The sequence below is a fragment of the Myotis yumanensis genome, unplaced genomic scaffold (genome assembly GCF_028538775.1).
Source record: "Myotis yumanensis isolate MYYU_CA2020_CCGP unplaced genomic scaffold, mMyoYum1.0.hap1 SCAF_12, whole genome shotgun sequence".
NCBI lineage: Eukaryota > Metazoa > Chordata > Mammalia > Chiroptera > Vespertilionidae > Myotis > Myotis yumanensis.
In genome coordinates this window covers 39,219,995-39,238,797 of record NW_027223763.1, presented here as the reverse complement: position 1 = coordinate 39,238,797, position 18,803 = coordinate 39,219,995, and positions in this window count along the sequence as shown.

The window sequence follows — 18,803 nt, the reverse complement described above, 5'->3', positions numbered from 1 at the left end:
TATTTGTTAGCACAGGAGAATCATAATAGCCAAATCTCCTTTCAACTTTCTGTATCTGCTTTGATTAAATTCAAGACAATAATCACTGAAAAGATACCTTTCTAATAAAATATATAACTTTACTGAGAATGAAGCTTTCAGTTTTATCTCTAAGGTTATTCTTGGTATGAAGAAACCTAGCAGCTCATTGTTTAAGGCTTGAAAGGTTAGAAAAGAAATGATTGCCTTGGCCAGGTAGCTCAGTTGGTCAGAGCATCGTCTCGATATGCAAAGGTTGCAGGTTCGACCTCTGTTCAGAAGCAACAAATGAATGCATAAATGAGTGGAACAACAAAAATGATGTTTCTGTCCCTTCTCTCTCTCTAAAATCAATCAATAAATTCTTTTTAAAAAAGGAAATGATTTCCTTATTATGGAAGATGCCAGTTTTCTATGGTAGAGTAGCCAGGAGCCATGATATTTTTTGGATTTCAGTTTTTCACATTGGTTTTCTCATGATTCGGATTCTTTTGCTAAAACACTAATTAACATTTTAGGGAGCCGTCTCTACTATCGAAGTGACGCTTTATTTGAGCTTCTAGTTTTTATCACTACTGTGATGATATTAAAAATGACACGGCTGATTCTAGGCACTAGGCTTCGGACTATGTTTTGCAAGAAGACTTCAGTACTCATTTCAAAAAACATATTGGTGAAGAGAAGGAAATGTTTGAAGAAGGAAGTGGGTTAGCTCAGGAAACGAATAACTGCCTCTAGTCTATAAGGCTTTCCTCTGTCTGAGACTGTTTGGTTTTTCTCTCTGTGGGTGCCTTGAGAAACGGTATTCTGAGAAGCCTGTTCGAGGTCTTTAAAAAAGTTGCCCCAACTCAATTTCAGTAGGAAGAAGTGACAGCAAAAGATAAGCACAAAATCTGAAATTAACAAAAAAGGATACTTTATTCTCAAAACAAATGTTATTAAATGTGAGGTAAACATTTGTATTTCTTCATAAGCATAAATTTGAAGATATGAAATCATTGTTGAAAATATATCTGTTCTCACAGAACCTTTAAGGATTTGTTCTTTAAAAAGGGGGTTTGTACCATAACAAAAAGCTTTTGGAAATCTCTAACTTTTGTTCCAGTACACTGTGGGCCTGGGATAATTAGGAAAGATGCCAACTAAACACTCCTAATTTTTAAACATGGGCAGAGATAATTCATGCATGGATATAGATAGTGTTTATGAAAATATTCCATGCTTGATGTAGATATATTATTTATGTATTTGAGGAAAAGAATAGTGGGGACTTCACTGTCACTGCTTTTAACATTTTCAAACCTATGAAAATTCTAGAAAGTTGGCCAACTATAGTTTTTTGGAGGAGTGAAGGGTGGACTTAGGGGGTTGCATGACTTTTTGGTGAAACAGGCCAATGCATTTAGCTGTGGTTGAAACTCCATGGTGAAATTTACTTTTGCTACTTGCTTATTCAGCCTAGCTGATCTGAACTTTCTCAGAGATTGTTTCATGCTGAAGTCAGCAACAAAAATCGGTTCTAGGAACTTGCCACTGCTCTGCCCCTGCAGAGGAGGGCTTTGATTATGCCTGGGAATGACTTTGGAGATTTCGCTGTAACCTGAGCTTTCTGACAGTCACAGTGGCCTGAACTCCTTCCCAGCCTTTGCATCCTTTAGAAGGAAAATGCCTTTCAGCCCCCTGGGCCAGGGTACCTCCGAGTGCTTGTTCAGCTACCAGCCCAGTAACCTTGAGCAAAGAACATTCTTTTTTTCTTATCAGAGTTTCCCATGTTAGATTCCTTTATGGGACTGGTCTGTTGCAAATTATTTATTGTTGGATGGCCATGCAATTACAGCTCTCAGTTTCTGTATTTCCTTAGTGAGCCCCCAAATGGCCTCTTTTCCTTTTTCAGTAGATTGGCTATTTAACCAAAGGGAAACATGTACCAAATCAGTGGTGACCCTATTTTTTTTTCTTTCTTGCACAACAAATTGGAAATATGCTGAAAGTGAAATCGCAGATAATTTTGGGTAGAGAAAAATATAACTTTTTCCATGTATGTTTTCTTCACAAATGTTCTTTATTGTCTAGAACTTCAGAATTACTGGTATTTCTTATTGTGAGCTCTGTATTTCACATCGTCACAGATGATTTCTTTTCTAATAGGCTGTAGGGCCTAGCATTTACATCTGATCATCACCATTTCCCTATTAACTTTGATTTTGTGTTTGTTCCGTGAAATTTTTTACGTTGTAAATATGTATGTAGCAGTAATATACAGAGCAGCCATACACTGAGCAGCCCAACTTCGAAGTGTCTGACTACTGAACGTTGAGGTTTTGGTGGGAGAGGTATTGCAAAAGACTCTGTTCTCCCTATTCTAACGGAAAATACAGCCTTGGTGAACATTTTTCTTAAGTGAAGGAAAAAATTGCAGACCACAAATTTATGGTTTCTGTCTCCTTATTTTTTAAATAACAAGCCTTTACATCTGCCCCTCCCTTAAAATGACATAAAATTAAATAAAACTATCATTTATTGAATGCCTTCTCTGTCAGTTCCTGTGCTAGGCACTTTCGATGACATGATGTCATTTGATCTTTACAGCAAATGTTCACCGGGGTGGTGAACGTTAAGGCCCCTGTGTCTTTACAGAGAAGTTGAGGTTTGAAGAAGCTAAGTAACTGGCTTAGGGTCACAATGCTTGAAGGTGGAAGTGCAGGTGTGGCTGACTCCTGAGCCAATGTACCTGCGGCCTACTGCTACCAGCAGATGATGCCATCCACGTTCTCAGAAAAAATATGCAGAAATAGACCAGCTCCTCTTCCATCTCTATCCCTGGATGTGGCATCTAATAAATTCAACATACCTACTAATTTAACTAAATGTGTTATAGAAGCAAGTCTAAGAACTTTTTTTTTAAGGATTTTCTTCCCCCCCCCCCCCCAGAAAAATTTTGGCAAAACTTTTTGGTTCCTGGTAACCCTGCAGAAATATTTAGTGAAGCAGGTTGTACCCCTCAAAGTTTCCATGTAAATGAAACCAAATACACATTAAAGAAAGAAAGGCTAGACTAGCAGTTCACCTTGTCTGAGTTTGCATTGCTAAATTCAACTTTTCCCTCAGACAGTCTGAGACCTCCTCACGTATTTCCACATAACCCTGAAAATAAATGCGTCCCTGGGAAGGGTCACAGAATGTTGTCTTACTCCAAGTCTGGGAGCTCGTGGTAGACGTGGAGGTAACCTCACACTGCCGTGCAGTTCTGTTGTTTTCTGCCACAGGCCATCTGCTTGAGGTTCCCAATAGGCTCAACCTCTGCCTCACTTGCACCGTTGCCAACTGGGGGCTGGAATGGGGCCAGGTTTTGGCTGTGGCTAGAAAAGACAACTGAAAAAAGTTCAAAGGTCGGAGTTAGAGAGCCCGAGAAGAACCAGAAAGGAAAGTGGGAGAAGAGACAAGTAGGAAAAAGGCTGAACAACAAAGGAGAAATGGTGACCCTTTTAAAATCACCCATAGTTCTGATGTGACATCGTGAGAATGCTTCAAGAAGTGGCTAAGAGTGTATGGGCTTTGCAGGGAAACTCTGGGTTCAAGTCTGGCTCTGCTGATATTGCTGAATGACCTTGGGCAGATGACCTAAAACACTTCGCTTCCTTAGCTCTAAAATGGGGGAAGCAAGTGCACCTACTGCCTAAATTTAAGAGGATGAAATAAAATGAGCTATGTAAATAACTTAGAATAGTGCCCAGCAGAGTCATTGCTCAATAAATATTGGCTATACTCATATGCCCCCATGAGGAAGTTTTCATTAAAAACAAATATATGTGTATGTGTGAAGGATGTGTCAACAAATGTTTTTCAAAGTCACCACTATTGTGAAGAGTGAGATATTCTAAAATACTTTCAAAATGAGTGGAGGACAATGATGTTTCCTTTCAATCATTTAGGTGTGTTTACATGTGGTAGTTTACATGTGTTTACATTTTCAATGTAAATGTACTTATTGAGAGTTATGGAGAAGGGGTATATAACTAGAAAAAAACGTGGTTATTATTATTATTATTATTATTATTGAAATACAAATTTCAGGTGAGGAGACTGTCTCTCCCACTGTCTCTATTTTACATCGTTGCTTTGGAGTAGTTCGATGGGTTTGATGTCCATGGGTTTAATATTTGGTCTGGGACGATTTCAAGTTGGAAGGCTATTTGATATGCCATCTTGCTTATATTTTTTCAAAACAGAAACAGTCCATATATTCCAATAGATAAGCTTTGCAACTTAATATGTTTCTCCTATGAGATAGAAGCTTCAAGAATTTAGTTAAGCCCTAACCGGTTTGGCTCAGTGGATAGAGCATCGGCCTGCGGACTGAAAGGTCCCAGGTTCGATTCCGGTCAAGGGCATGTACCTTGGTTGTGGGCACATCCCCAGTAAGAGGTGTGCACGAGGCAGCTGATTGATGTGTCTCTCTCATCGATGTTTCTAACTCTCTATCCCTCTCCCTTCCTCTCTGCAAAAAACCAATAAAATATATTAAAAAAAAAAGAATTTAGTTAATCATTGTCAATGAGATAGAGAATCTATGACATTTAGAAGTTAAGTATCATACAATCTTCACTAACTTTGAACATGAAGGCGATAGAGTAAGAACTAAATGGGATATTTCCTTATTCCCCATTCCAGACGGGGAACTCCTGGGGCCACAGAAAATGTCTTTTTATTCCAAGAGTAAGTCTGGTATAAAAAGGTATGAAAGTAAGGCCTACTTAGACACAGATTTCTATGAAGAATCAGCCAAAGAACAGTCAGTGACTGAAACTAGAAATAGCTTCAGAGAAATCCACAGCCCTGAAAAGTTCTCAGGTAAGGAGAGCGTCACCGTGACAGCCAGTGCTCAGGGGAAACCTGGCCTGCAGTCCTCACCCATCATTTCTGCGCCCTGTGACATTGACCAGACCTCTTAGTCCCCTTGATGTACCTGCAATGAGGATCAGGTGATGTTGGCTCCTCATGGGAATTCAAAGTGTCATTACTGCATCCATTTTTTAGAGAACCTCGATCAAGGACTCTCGAGAACCTCAGATTACAGCATAACCTACTGTGGTTGCTGTGTCAATTTCTCAGCGGGTGGTAGCCCTCATCTGCAGCAGGCCACATGGAGAGGCCCTGCTCTTAATCTCAGAACTAGGGATCAGATGGTGGGTCTCAGGGTGAAAGGCCACTTGGAGGTCTTCTACTTTGACCCAGGTGAGTATGTGAAAGTGGTGCGGTATAGTGGGAGGTTTTTACTTTTATTCTTTAGATCTGCATTCATCAGTGCTGGAGGTGTTGCTCTTCTATAAGTCATATGCTTTCTACGTATTTTTAATATTTTGGCCACCGCTTACAGACACTGTATGAAATTTGTAAATGCCTTTCTCTCTTAAAATTGGAAATGTGCCTTATCTTTCTCAATTTTGCATTATTAGCAGTAGTTTCTTCTGTACTGTGAATTCATTAATTAATACCACTATTGCTACCACAAACCAGTAAGTATTTATTCCTCACTAGGAAATTTCAGCAAGAAAACGATAACTGCTAATATGAGAACTGTTCCTAAATGTTTCTGAACAATCAGACGCTACTTATTCAGTTCAGTATCTGGCCCCTCTCCCCCTCTCCCCTTTTTAAAAAAAATATTTTTATTGATTTCAGAGAGGAAGGAAGAGGGAGAGAGAAAGATAGAAACATCCATGATGAGAGAGAATCATGGATCAGCTGCCTCCTGCAAGTCCCCCACTGGTGATAGAGCCCTCAACCCGGGCATGTGCCCTTGACCGGAATCGAACCTGAGACCTTTTAGTTCACAGGCCAACACCCTATCCACTGAGCCAAACTGGCTAAGGCCCCTTTTTTAATAAATGGAGCCTGAGGCCATGAAGTGTCTTCCTATTAGAAACACAGCAAGTTAATGACATCCGATCACCAATGAGGAATCGGATGCAACTATTTGAGATAGTTGCCATGGGTATTTCTGTCTAGATTGAGTTGCTGTGTGTGAGAGATTATTTTTACACTGGTAGGTATTTCTGCGCCCCCTCCCCCCAATTGGATTTTCCAAGTCCTTTATATTCAGCTCTCTCCACCCTCCCATTTCTTTTTCTTCACTACATTTTAGCCACACACAGGGAGACTGGGAAGGGCCTGTTCAAATCAGTATACATATTCATAAATATAAATAAAAACCATATATTTTTACTTTTGTCTCCCGATAAAGGTTAATATGAGAAGAAACTGAAATGCTACCCAGAATGAAACTTGAAATGATTGAGTGTATTATCCAAGTTTTGTGTCTGGGCTTCTTAGCTATCCTAGATGAAAAGGAATTGAATTTCTTGTGCCCTTATTTTTATGGTGTCTGAGTTACTACAACAAGATGACTCAATTCTGTGGAGTATGTCTAATCACAGGATATAAGTGTTCATGCTACTGTTTCATCTGTCAGCAATGAACATTGTTGAATATTCAGCAAATTTTCACAAACCTTTTTATGTATAAGGTGCTTTCTTTTTAAGATGAAGAATAAATATTTTGAATGTTTCTATTTTGTACTTGTTTAGCAATATTGCCATTTAGAACCACTGAGGAATCCTAAAAATGAAACCCTGGTAAATAGGTAATGTTTCAGTAAATATTTGTGGCTATTATGCTTTCCTTTGAACCAAGAGATCTGTAAACTTTGTAATGACTTTAGATGAATAAGAATACAAGTCTGGTTTCATTTCCTCAATCTTTATTGGTGTACCTTGCTTGTTTTACTTGTTTGCAAATATCTTTATTGCAGTGTTAATAACGATTTCATATACATTCATACAAACAGTAAAAATCTCATCGTGTTTAGATATTTGAGGGGCTCTTCTGTTGCATACAATTGTGGCTTAATACAAAAACTGACAATACATATCCAGTACTATCAAATTTTATTTTTGCTGCAAGCTGTATAACAAACTTTATTCTCTATATAAGTCATTCTTATTTCTTTTACATATATATGTACACATATATACATATATATATTTATTGTGAGAAAAGCCATCAATACAGGCATACCTTGTTAGGTATTGTGGTCTATTCTAGACCACCATAATAAAGAGAGTGTCACAATAAATAAGTCAAAATCTTTTTTGTTGGTGGAGGGTCTTGCCTTCCATTTATAGAAAATGCAATACTTGTGAAGTGCAATAAAGTGAAGCACAATAAAATGAGGGTATGCCTGCACTCATTTTTTAAAAAATTCTTCAATCACATACTATTTTCTTGTACTCTATTTTATAAAATTCATGAAAATTCTCTCCTCATGAATAACAATTTTTAAATTGTGACTTAAAGGATTGGCTGTATTTTATCTTTAAAAAAATTGGGTTAAATCATATGGTTACTTAAAATACTTTTCAGTTTTTACTTAAAGTTGGAATGGCCTGCTCACAAACTGTCTTATTGCCCTGCATGCATTTGTAATAAAGAAAAATTGTTTTCACTTATAAATATTGATTTAAGCAAACTAAAACTGATTTAAACTGATATTTAAGTGCAGTTGTTGGACATGAAGGAAATAGTTACTAGCTGCATTTCATTCTTTAAGAATGTTGTCTCTAAACCAGTGTTTTTTTCCTCTGTTCCTTTATCCTTTATATCCAATTTATAAACCAGTTTTGTCAATCCTAACTCCGAAATGGTGCCTCTCAAATCTGTGCCTGGATTCACAAGGGGGTCTGTGGAAAGGGGATCTTGGAGGCCTGAGAATAAGCTGCAGATAAGAGACAGCTTAATTACGATTAGAAAGAGCCAACATTGTAGCAAGGAAGATAAATTTGTGACCCACATTTGTAAATGAGGCAAAAACTCAATTGTTGGGCATAAAATTAAGAAGTAGGTCATGCCAACCTTCTCCTGGTCTCCAGGGTACCCTGCAGGTGTGGGTGCAGCTCCGTAGAAAGACTTGCTGTATTAGATGGTCAATACCCCAGCTCAAGCTCTCCCCAAATTCCTCATCTTCTAACCAGGCATAGTTTCTGCCCTCTGCACTTTCTGTTCCATTCCTTCCTGTATGCTACGGACATGATAAATCTAAATGACCATTTTCCACGTGGAATTATCATTTTCCTCTTATTCTTGAAACTGAGATCCAATGCAAGCTCTGCTTTGAAGCATTTTGTTTAAACTGGAAACCATCTCCTCTTTAATTCCCTATAACAGGCTGCTTTTACTTTGCAGTGATCCTATATCAAATGTTTGTGCTCTGATTACTTTGTGTTTATAGTCATGCCTTATCTCATTGCTTTGGCCTTAGATAGCATAAAACCTGGTATAGAGTGTTCATTTTTTTTTTTAAAGTTACCCTGTAATTTGACTTTCCCCCTCTTTCTATGTAAAGTTTTATGAGTTTTAATACACATATAGATTTGTACGACCACCACTATAATCAGGATACAGAACAGTTCCAGTCAACCTAAATAACTTTGTTATCCCTTTATAGTGACCTCCTACCCCAGTGGTTCTCAACCTTCTGGCCCTTTAAACACAGTTCCTCATGTTGTGACCCAACCATAAAATTATTTTCATTGCTACTTCATAACTGTAATGTTGCTACTGTTATGAATCGTAATGTAAATATGTGATATGCAGGATGGTCTTAGGCAGCCCCTGTGAAAGGGTTGTTCAACCACCAAAGGGGTCGCCACCCACAGGTTGAGAACCACTGCCCTCCCCCAACTCCATCCTGTCAATCACTCATCTATCAATTATGGATCTGTTCTCCAGCCCTGTAATTTTGCCTTGCCCAGAATGTCACATAAATGGAATCAATCTTTTGAAACTGATTTTCTTTCACTCAACTTACCTTTGAATTTATCCGTTTGTTGCATGTATCAATGGTTCCTTCCTTTTTTATTGCTAAGTAATATTCCATTTCATGAATGTACAGTTTGTTGAACATTTGGGTTGTTTCAGCAATTATGACAAGCTGTGAACATTTATTTACAGGTTTAGTAAGTACTTTCTTTCTTTGCTACTGAGAGCAAATCAGGAAATCAAATTATCCTTTATTTCCATCTTTGTCAGGGGGTGAGGGTGCCTGGATTCTCACCTCCCGCATCTGCTTGGACCTTTTCCTGTGCCCATGATTTCCCTGTTTCTTTTACTGCTTTTTCCCCTCCCTGGGCATTTACTCTGGAAACCTTCACTGCTTCTGCACATCCAAGGCCCAAGTGCACGGATATCTGCTACAGACTAGACCAGCGGTTCTCAACCTGTGGGTCGCGACCCCTTTGGTGGTCGAACGACCCTTTCACAGGGGCTGCCTAAGACCATCCTGCATATCACATATTTACATTACGATTCATAACAGTAGCAACATTACAGTTATGCAGTAGCAACGAAATAATTTTATGGTTGGGTCACAACATGAGGAACTGTGTTTAAAGGGCCAGAAGGTTGAGAACCACTGGACTAGACGATAACCGATAACCGAGCTGCATCTGTACATCCACAATATTTCGCAAACATCCGGCAGTACGGCCTGTGCGGGGGTGGGGAGAGAGGTGGGGAGACTCCATGCAGGGATTAGCGTGGGCTCTGCACCACCCACCCACCCAGCATGTGGAAAGGGGACGCAGGTCTCAGCCAGCCCCACCGTTCAGCCCTCACGGTGCTCTGTGTCCCCTCTGGTCCGAGCTGTAACCTCGCGAGATCTTAACTGCCGGTCGCCCCAGGACCGGCTTCGCCCACGCCCCGCCTCCTGCCGCAGGGGCTTGGAGCACCCAGATGCTGCAACATTTCCCACCAGGAGCTTCCCGACACAGTCCTCCTCCTTCGTGTGCCTCCCAGGCCTCCCGACCCAGAGCTGGTGTCAGAGTAAGTGCTTTATCCGTGACCAGGTGACTGTGAGGTCGGCCTAGTTTCAACCGCTTGGTCTTAGGGACCTGGGTGTGCGAGCAGAGTATGTGATGGGCCTTGTTAGAGGCTAAAACTGCTTCCTTCTGTTTACACTCGACCGCACGTCCGCACCACTGTGGGATTTGCACACCAAGCCACTCGCCAGCTCTCTGGACACCGACCGGGTGTCCTGTAACTCAGTTCAGTTCGGACCCTGTCTCCTGGGGGTCAGCGCCGGGACCGCCCAGATTGAGGGCTGAGTCCTGCAGGACCGCCACCTGGACCCACTTCATAGGCCAATCACATCTCCAGGTGGTCACCTGTCCTCCTGACCAGCTGTTTATAATCAGGTGTGCCCACACCTTATCCATGGGATTGGTAAGTTGCTAGACTGGCTCACAGAACCCAGAAAAACAGTTTACTTATGTTTAACAGCCAGACGGAAGAGCGCAAGGCACTGGGGAAGGGGCATGGAGCGTTCATGCCCTCTGAGTGTGCTGTCCTCCCCACCACCAACCCCGTTCTCCAGATCTCTTCAGTCACTTGTGTTGTTTTTGTTTTTAAATAAATGGAGGCTTATGTGGACGGACATCTGTTCTTTCCTGCTCGTTTCTTTCTCCGACAGGGAGTTCAGTCATTCCCAGTATCCTTCCTGTCCCCCCAGCACAATATCAGGGCGATTTTCAGGTTTCCAGGAGACGTTAATGACACTGGTCAACTTTCCCAGCACTCTATGCCACTTGGTGACCCCTCGCAATGCTACTGAAGTTTGTGAGTCTAGGGTCCTGGAGTGGAAATGGCAGTCCTCAAACTCACAACACCGGGGCCAACCTCAGCTACTGCCTTTGCTATTCGTGTCCCTTGGAAATGGAATGAAGCATATCAGGAGTTGGTGACCAGCACTGCAGAGGTCAGGGATCGGCAGAGCAAGGGTGGTCATGTATGTGTACAGACCACACATCTCAACTCAGGGTACAGGGCAATTCCTGTTTATAGTCTCTGCCCCAACAAATGTCTTTTGACAAATCATGATTCCTGAGGTTTGTTTATTAGTAGAAATGTGGTCATGATGTCCTTTGATATAATTCATAAATTATACAATGACAAACCTCCTCTTAAATACTTAGCCGTTCATCTTAACTATCTGTGCTCTTACTATTAGCATTATTTAAAATAAATAAATGAAGGCATCATTACATAGGTGTGATTGATTAAGTCAATGATTTTTAACTGGTGTGCCAGCAATAATTTTTATTTTACTTATATATTAAAATTTTTTATTTTTATTGAATTTATTTGGGTGACACTGGTTAATAAAATTATATAGGTTTCAGGTGTATAATCCTATAATACATAATCTCTTTTGTACTGTGTTCACCACCCCAGGTCAAGTCTGCTTCTATTACCATTCATCCCTCCTTTACCCTCTTCTAAATCTCCCTACCTCCCCTTTCACTCTGGTAATCACCATTCTGTTGTCTGTGTCTATGAGGTTTTTTTTCTTAATCCCTTCATCTTTTTCACTCAGCCCCCAACCCCTCACCCTCTGACAGCTGTCAGTCTGTTCTCTGTATCTATGAGTCTGTTTCTCTTTTGTTAGTTTATTTTGTTCATTAGATTCCACATATGAGTGAAATCATATGGTACTTGCCTTTCTCTGACTGGCTTATTTCACTTAGTATAATGTTCTCCAGGTCCATCCATGCTGTTGCAAAAGGTAAGATTTCCTCCTTTTTTACAGCTCAGTAGTGTTCCATTGTGTAAATGTACCCTAGCTTTTTTATCTACCGATCTACTGATGGACACTTGGGTGGCTTCCAAATCTTGGCTACTGTAAATAATGCTGCATTGAATATTGGGGTGCATATATTCTTTCAAATAAATGTTGGGATTTCTTCAGATATATTCCCAGAAGTGGAATCTTTGGGTAATAAGGCAGGTCCATTTTTAGTCTTCTTGCGGTAACTCCATCTTTGCCACAGTGGCTGCATCCATCTGTATTCCCACCAACAGTGCACCAGAGTTCCATTCGAGCCACGTCCTCCCCAACCTTGTGGTTTGTTGGTTTATTGATGGTGGGCATTCTGACACATGTGAGGTGATATCACATTGTGGTTTTAATTTGCATTTCTCTGATCATTAGTGCTTTGATCATTGAGCATCTTTTCATGTCTATTGGCCATCTGTATGTCCTCTTTGGAGAAGTGCCCATTGCCCATTTTCAAATGGGATTATTTGTTTTCTTTGTTGTGGAGTTTTATATGTTCTTTATAAATTTTGGATATTAACCCCTTATCAGATATATCATTGGCAAGTATGTTCTACCAATCAGTGGGTTGTTTCAACAAATTCTAGTTTTGCTAGGATTCACACATATCTGGAAAACTATCATTAACATCTGTGGTGACTGTGATTATTGAAGAGGCCTGGGAAAACATTCCTTGAGCAACATGGAGTTAACAAAAATGACAAAAGTTCTATAAGGAAATTAAAAACAACACCACATTTAGTTTATGTTCCTATGCTGATTTTAGGAAACTAAAGCTGTCTTGTGTCCTACATTTGGATTAGTAGTAACTCTAAGGACTGTAATAGCTCACAGAATATGATGGTTATTATGTTAAACATTTTATGTGCGTAGTAGATTCAAGATGACCACAAATTCTTTACCATTCCACCAGTGATAGGTGGAGTTATTTGTTCTTTTCTTGAATCTATGCTGGCCTTTGTGACATGCTTCACCAATTGAATTCTAGTGGAAGTGACTCTCTGGGATTTAAGGTTAAGTGAAAACAAGGCTTTCCAGCTTTTGTGAAACTCATGAACTCTTGGAACCCAGTTGCCTGACTATGAGGAATCCCAGGTAGCGCTGTGGAGAGGCCCATTGGAGAGAAACTGAGGCCTCTGGCCAACAGATCTAGGTGATCTCCTACCTTATAGCCATTTTGGAAATGGATCGTCCAGCCTCAATAGAATCATGTTAGCAGATGCTTTGGGCAGCAGAGATGAATGCCTAGCCAAACCCTTATTAAATTCCTGACCCACCAAATCATGAGCAAAATAAAATTATTGTTTGAGGCTACTAAGTTTGAGTTGTTGGTTATATAGCAACAGATAAGTAGACTACATGCATTAACTTATTTAATTCTCATAATAACTCTATGAGGGAAGTATGATCATTTATGCCATTTTAATGGTGATGAAATTGACCCATAGCTATTAAATGATTTGCCCAAATCTACAACTGATGAACCTGGGAGATGGGAATTGGTTGAATCAAGGTCTGTCTCATTCTAAAGTCCTAATTTTAATTTTGAGCTAAATTGTTAATGTAATTCTACTGTTTGGATTTCAGTTAACATGAAAAAGTAAATTTGTGTATCGAACCTTTAGTTTTTCAGATGCCAAGTTTTGTCTTTTTAATCTTAGGATATTGATGGTTTGTGAACAGATAAGGAGTTTTGGAATTACCTAGAAAGTAAGCATAGTCACTCATTACTGATATAGTGCTGACTTATCCATATCAGCTCTCTGGATCATATCTGAGATCCCTTTCATTTAAGCACAAAGAGGCTCTAAGTACTGAGAAGTAAGACAGAAACCACAACTTGAAAACTATATCATAACTTGCAAGACAGATAACTGTACCAAACCATGACATGCAAGACAAACAAAGCTGATTCCTTTAACACCAGCTCATTCAGACCCCAGTGTTCAAGATAAATAACAAAATTGATCTAATAGTAACTGAATAAGGACTTGTATCTTTTAGAGATAAAAACCACCGATTGTTCCAGTAACTCACCTAGTTTACAAATTCTGACCCATCTCTGCCTAGACCTTGCGTAGTATCTTCTGCCCTAAAACCACCAGATGACAAACCACAGTCCCCCAAACTGCATAAGCACCATTCACTAACTGCCTTAATTTGAGATGTGTCAAGTTCTCATGGTCTGTGTAACCCCTTGCTGTAGGAAGTTAATAAAATCTAATCTTACCTTTTCTTTCTTTTTTTGTTTTTTAATCACAAATGTGTTCTGGGGATCTTTGGTGCATGAACTTGAATAGCAGAAAAAAAGATAAGAATAAACCTAGCTTAGGTGACCAAAAATTAAAAATCAGATATCATATCTTGAGGAATATATTAGTTTCCTTGGGCTGTCCTAACAAAATACCATAGATTAGATGGCTTTAAAATAGAAATTTATTTCCTCATAGCTATGCAGCTAGAAATCCAAGCAGGGTTGGTTTCTCCTGAGGCCTCTTTCCTTGGCTTGTAGATGGCCATCTCTTACTGTGTCTTTGCATGTCCTTGCATGCTGTGCCTGTGCATCCCTGGTGTCTGTTCAAATGTCCTCTTCTAATAAGAACACCAGTCAGATTTGATTAGGGTCCAACCCAATAGCCTCTTTTTTACTTAATCACCTCTTTAATCACCCCATCTTCAAATACAGTCACATCCTGAGGTACTGGGGCTTCAACAGGTGGATTTTGGGGAAAGGGGACACAGTTTATAGCCCATAACAAGGAACATAAGCTGGCTTCGGTTTGAGGGTACTGAAAGAGTGATCTTTTTTCCTTGATGCTCTATTCTCGTCATTTAGGTAAATGTGGACCAAACCTTTGTGGAGCCTCCCTCAGCTGGAGGATTGTGAACAACAAATTAGGTTTATCATCAGGACAGGATCCTGGAGCAAATTCCATGAAATGTATTATCCTAGATTTATTTTTCCAACAGTGACACATAGGATGGTGAGTACAACACACCCGGTGGCCAGTGCCTATGACCCTCAGGCTAGCCCCTTTTTCAGTCAATGAAATATAGTAAATGCAAGTTAATGAAGGTGATATTATTATAGGGAAAGTAAGGACATTCTCCTTCATTTAAAAACATTAATTTGCAAACATTAGCTATTTGAAACATAGCAATTTGTTGTGTGGGTGTCCTTATATCCTTCAGCCTTAGGAGGTTGCCTGATACTTTAATAACTAGTAGACTTGCTTCAACATTAGTCCCATATGCTGTTGGAAATCCAGTGTTCTCCGCCGTCTCTCCAGAGATCTCCAAATACATATATCTTCAGGTCACAGCCTGCTCTAACTTCCTGCTGCTTCTGAGCCCCCCTAGTTCTTTTCCTGCTATTACCTCTTCTTCTGTAAGAATCTCTTCTTGTGAATATCAACATCGTTCTTGGAAGACCCTATACGAACCAAATGTTTGCATGTCTGCATGAATCCTTCATACACTTATCCCATACGTACATTTCATCTAAATAGCACTTCACTTTTGGTCCAGTGATGCCACCTTTCCCATTATTCAACTCTCTGTTACACTTCTTTTATTATCTCAGTGGGATTTGGGGAGGAAGGAGAGGGAAATGCATATTCTGTTAGTTATCTTGAACTACTTGTTTTCAAAAGAAAGATATATATTACATTATAGTTAAGGAAATTTCAAAGAGTTAAAATTTCCATATCAAGATGCATGATTCATTCACAGCCCAGGGTTTCTGATTTGAGTTATAGTTGTAAATTTCATTTTTCATACAGTATGAAGCTCTGCAATTACCTTTGGGCAAGAAAAATCTTTCTCTTTAGAGAGTCTGAATAGTTAGCCTAAAGAACTTGAAATAATATTCAAAGACTTTCTAGTGAAATAAATATTTTGATCAAATATTATTCTGGAATTTCTGAAATAATATGGGAGAAAATTGAATAACTGAAGGCAGGATGTGTAGTTTGTCTAGATTTCTCACAGACATCTACAATGTCTGACAGACATTAGATGCTCAATATATGTTTAATCAGCAAGAAGAATGTTTATTTTTTTTAACTCTCAGTTCCTATATTGGCCATGAGAGGTCACTAGTTACCATGGTTAAAAAGTAGAATTCTTAAAAATTATATAAAGAATTTGTTACCTGTAGTATTAATTATAAAATCAGTTTCATCACACTTTATGTGCAATATGATTTCTAATATTTCATCTGAGAGAGGCAGTTTTATTTGGGAGAATACCCTGAATTTTCTGCTAAAATAGAACAGCAAATTTCCAGTGTGAACAAATCTGTAAGAAGAGTCAAGGGATAATGTATAGATTCCTTCTTAGGGAATGTGGAAAAAGAGAAAATGGTTGAATACTGGAAAGGAAATAGAAAAACACAACAATGAAATAGATACAGGAGCCCGGCAGGTGTGTCTCAGTGGTTGAGCATCGACCTGTGATCCAGAGGTCACGGTTCAATTCCTGGTCAGGGCACATGCCAGGGTTGTGGGCTCAGTCCTCAGTAGGGAGATTGCAGGAGACAGCAGATCAATGATACTCTCTCATCATTGATGTGTCTATCTCCCTCTTCCTCTCCTTTCCTCTCTGAAATCAATACAAATATATTTTTAAAAATAGATAAAGGAAGAGAAAGGAGTGAACAAGACTATGAAGAAGAGAAAATAAAAAGAGTATCTTTTGATGTGGAATTTCCTCATTCATTTTTCTTCTACCAGTGCTTCTAAAACTGGAGCGTTGCAGTGGGTAGAATGATGGCCCCTCCAAAAGATATGTCCCCAGAACCCATGAATGTGAGGGGAAGGGGTGTCTTTGCAGGTGTAATTAAGTTAAGGATCTCTAGGTGGTCCCTAAATCCAATGACAAGTGTCCTAATAAGAGACAGAGAGGAGAAGACAGACACAGAGGAGAAGACCTTGTGAAGATGGAGGCAGAGATTATAGTGATGAAGCCACAAGGAATGCCGACAGCCACCAGAAGCTGGAAGAGGCATGGAAGAGAAGGAGCCTTCAGAGGGAATGCAGCCACCCAGTTTCTGGTAATTTGTTATGAGAGCCCTAGGAAACTGATACAAGTGTGCATCAGACTCACCTGAGGGGTTGTTAAAGCACAGATTGCTGGCCCCCACTCTCAGGGTATCTGATTTAGTAGGTCTGAGTCAGGACTGAGAATTTGCATTTCTAAAGGTTCTCAGGGCATACTGGTACTGCTGATCTGGGAACCATGCTTTGAGAATCAATGTTCTAGACTTGTGGCTTTCAACATGGGCTTTACATTATACATTCACCTGGGATACTTTTAAAACACCTAGAAATTCTGATTTTTATTGTTGTTAATCTTCACCGAAGGATATTTTTCCATTGATTTTTTTTTTTTTTTTAGAGAGAATGGAGGGGCGGTAGGGGGGAAGGGAGAGTGAGAGCGAGAGTGAGAGAGAGAGAGAGAGAGAGAGAGAGAGAGAGAGAGAAAAGAAAGAAGAAAGAAGAAAAGAAAGAAAGAAAGGAAGGAAGAAAGGAAGGAAGAAAGGAAGGAAGGAAGGAAGGAAGAAAGGGAGGAAGGAAAGAAAGAAGAAAGAAAGATAGATCGTTGTGAGAGAGGCATACTGACTGGTTGTCTCCTGTATGCATCCTGACCGGGTTGGGGGAACAAACCTGCAACCCATGTACATGCCCTTGGCCTCATCAAACCGGAGACCCTTTGGTCTGTAGGCAGATGCTCCAACTACTGAACCATGCCGGCCAGGGCCTGATTTTTTAAATTGGTCTGTAATGGGACTTAGGGATCAGTAATTTAAAAAACTTCCTAGGTGATTGCAATTTACAGATGCAAAAAACTGCTACTTTAGACTTTAAAATTCCACCAAAGTAGCCTGTTGATAGGACAAAAAAGGCATTTTTGTGAGACTATAAAAGCAATGACACTGATTTATTAACAAAAAGTTAATTATTATTATTTTAATTTTAGATAGTCAGAAATGAGAATAATCTATTTTAAACTGATTTTCAAAAATTGTAGGAAGACCTTAGTGTTGCAATTCATTCTCAGAGGATGCAAGTCAAAGAATGTACTACTCTTTGTATTAGCATAGTATGCTAATAAATGGTTTGGTACAATTCTTTCTGCAGTAGTTCTGAGTATTATCCCTAACTTGATATTAGGTGGGATGCTGCAGTGTTAGAAATGCACATCTTATGGAGCAGAATTTAGAGCTTAAACACTGCCAGCAAGGCAGAATCAGCACATAGAACAGTTAAAAGCACAACAGACTTGGATTGGAATCCCACCACTGACAGTAGTATGTATATAACCTATTACAATTTTAAAAGTATTCATTTTATTGTCTGTAAAATGGATCCTCATGCATCAATTACATTCCTTAGTTTTTCAGGTTTAAGTATATTCTGTTGATTTTCTACTAGAAAAGTTGAGGTCTCTTAACACTAAGGCTCCCACCAACCCCATCCTAGCTTCTGTTCTCATCCTGTTTATATAGTCATATTATACATTTTTATGAGATTAATATTCACTATTTACATTATTTTGATTATGTAAATATTGTTCAAGCACTATCATACTGTGTAATATAATTACTGTACTTCCTTTGATAACTTTTTGTGTGTTATTTTTCCTGGAGTTTATAATTGCTGTGTTTCTTTTTATATGTTTCAATTTGTGTGTGCCTATCATTATTTTCCCCAAACATTCTATCAGAATTGTAAATGCCCTTTCTGTATAACTACAACCACCAGATAATCTATTTGCTTTTCTCCAACCATGGAAACAACTCTCTAGGAGTTGTTTTATCCCACTGCTGCATCCTAGGTTTCGTTCATCTCTAGGTTTGCAGAGCTGCCATCCAGGAACTACTGTCTTCCAAATTTCCCTAACCTTTTCTTTTTTTTTTTTTTTGTATCTTGTGACTTCTTGGTTTGCTTTCTGCTTTGGTTGGAATTCACACTACAATAGCTTTTTGAGAAACAATGCATAGGAGATATGAATACTGTCTGATGATACTCTTATTCTCAAGTTTTTAATATGTCCTCTATTTTTTTTCTATTTTAACTTTTAGGATTTTCTTTTAATTCCTGGTGTGCTAACATTT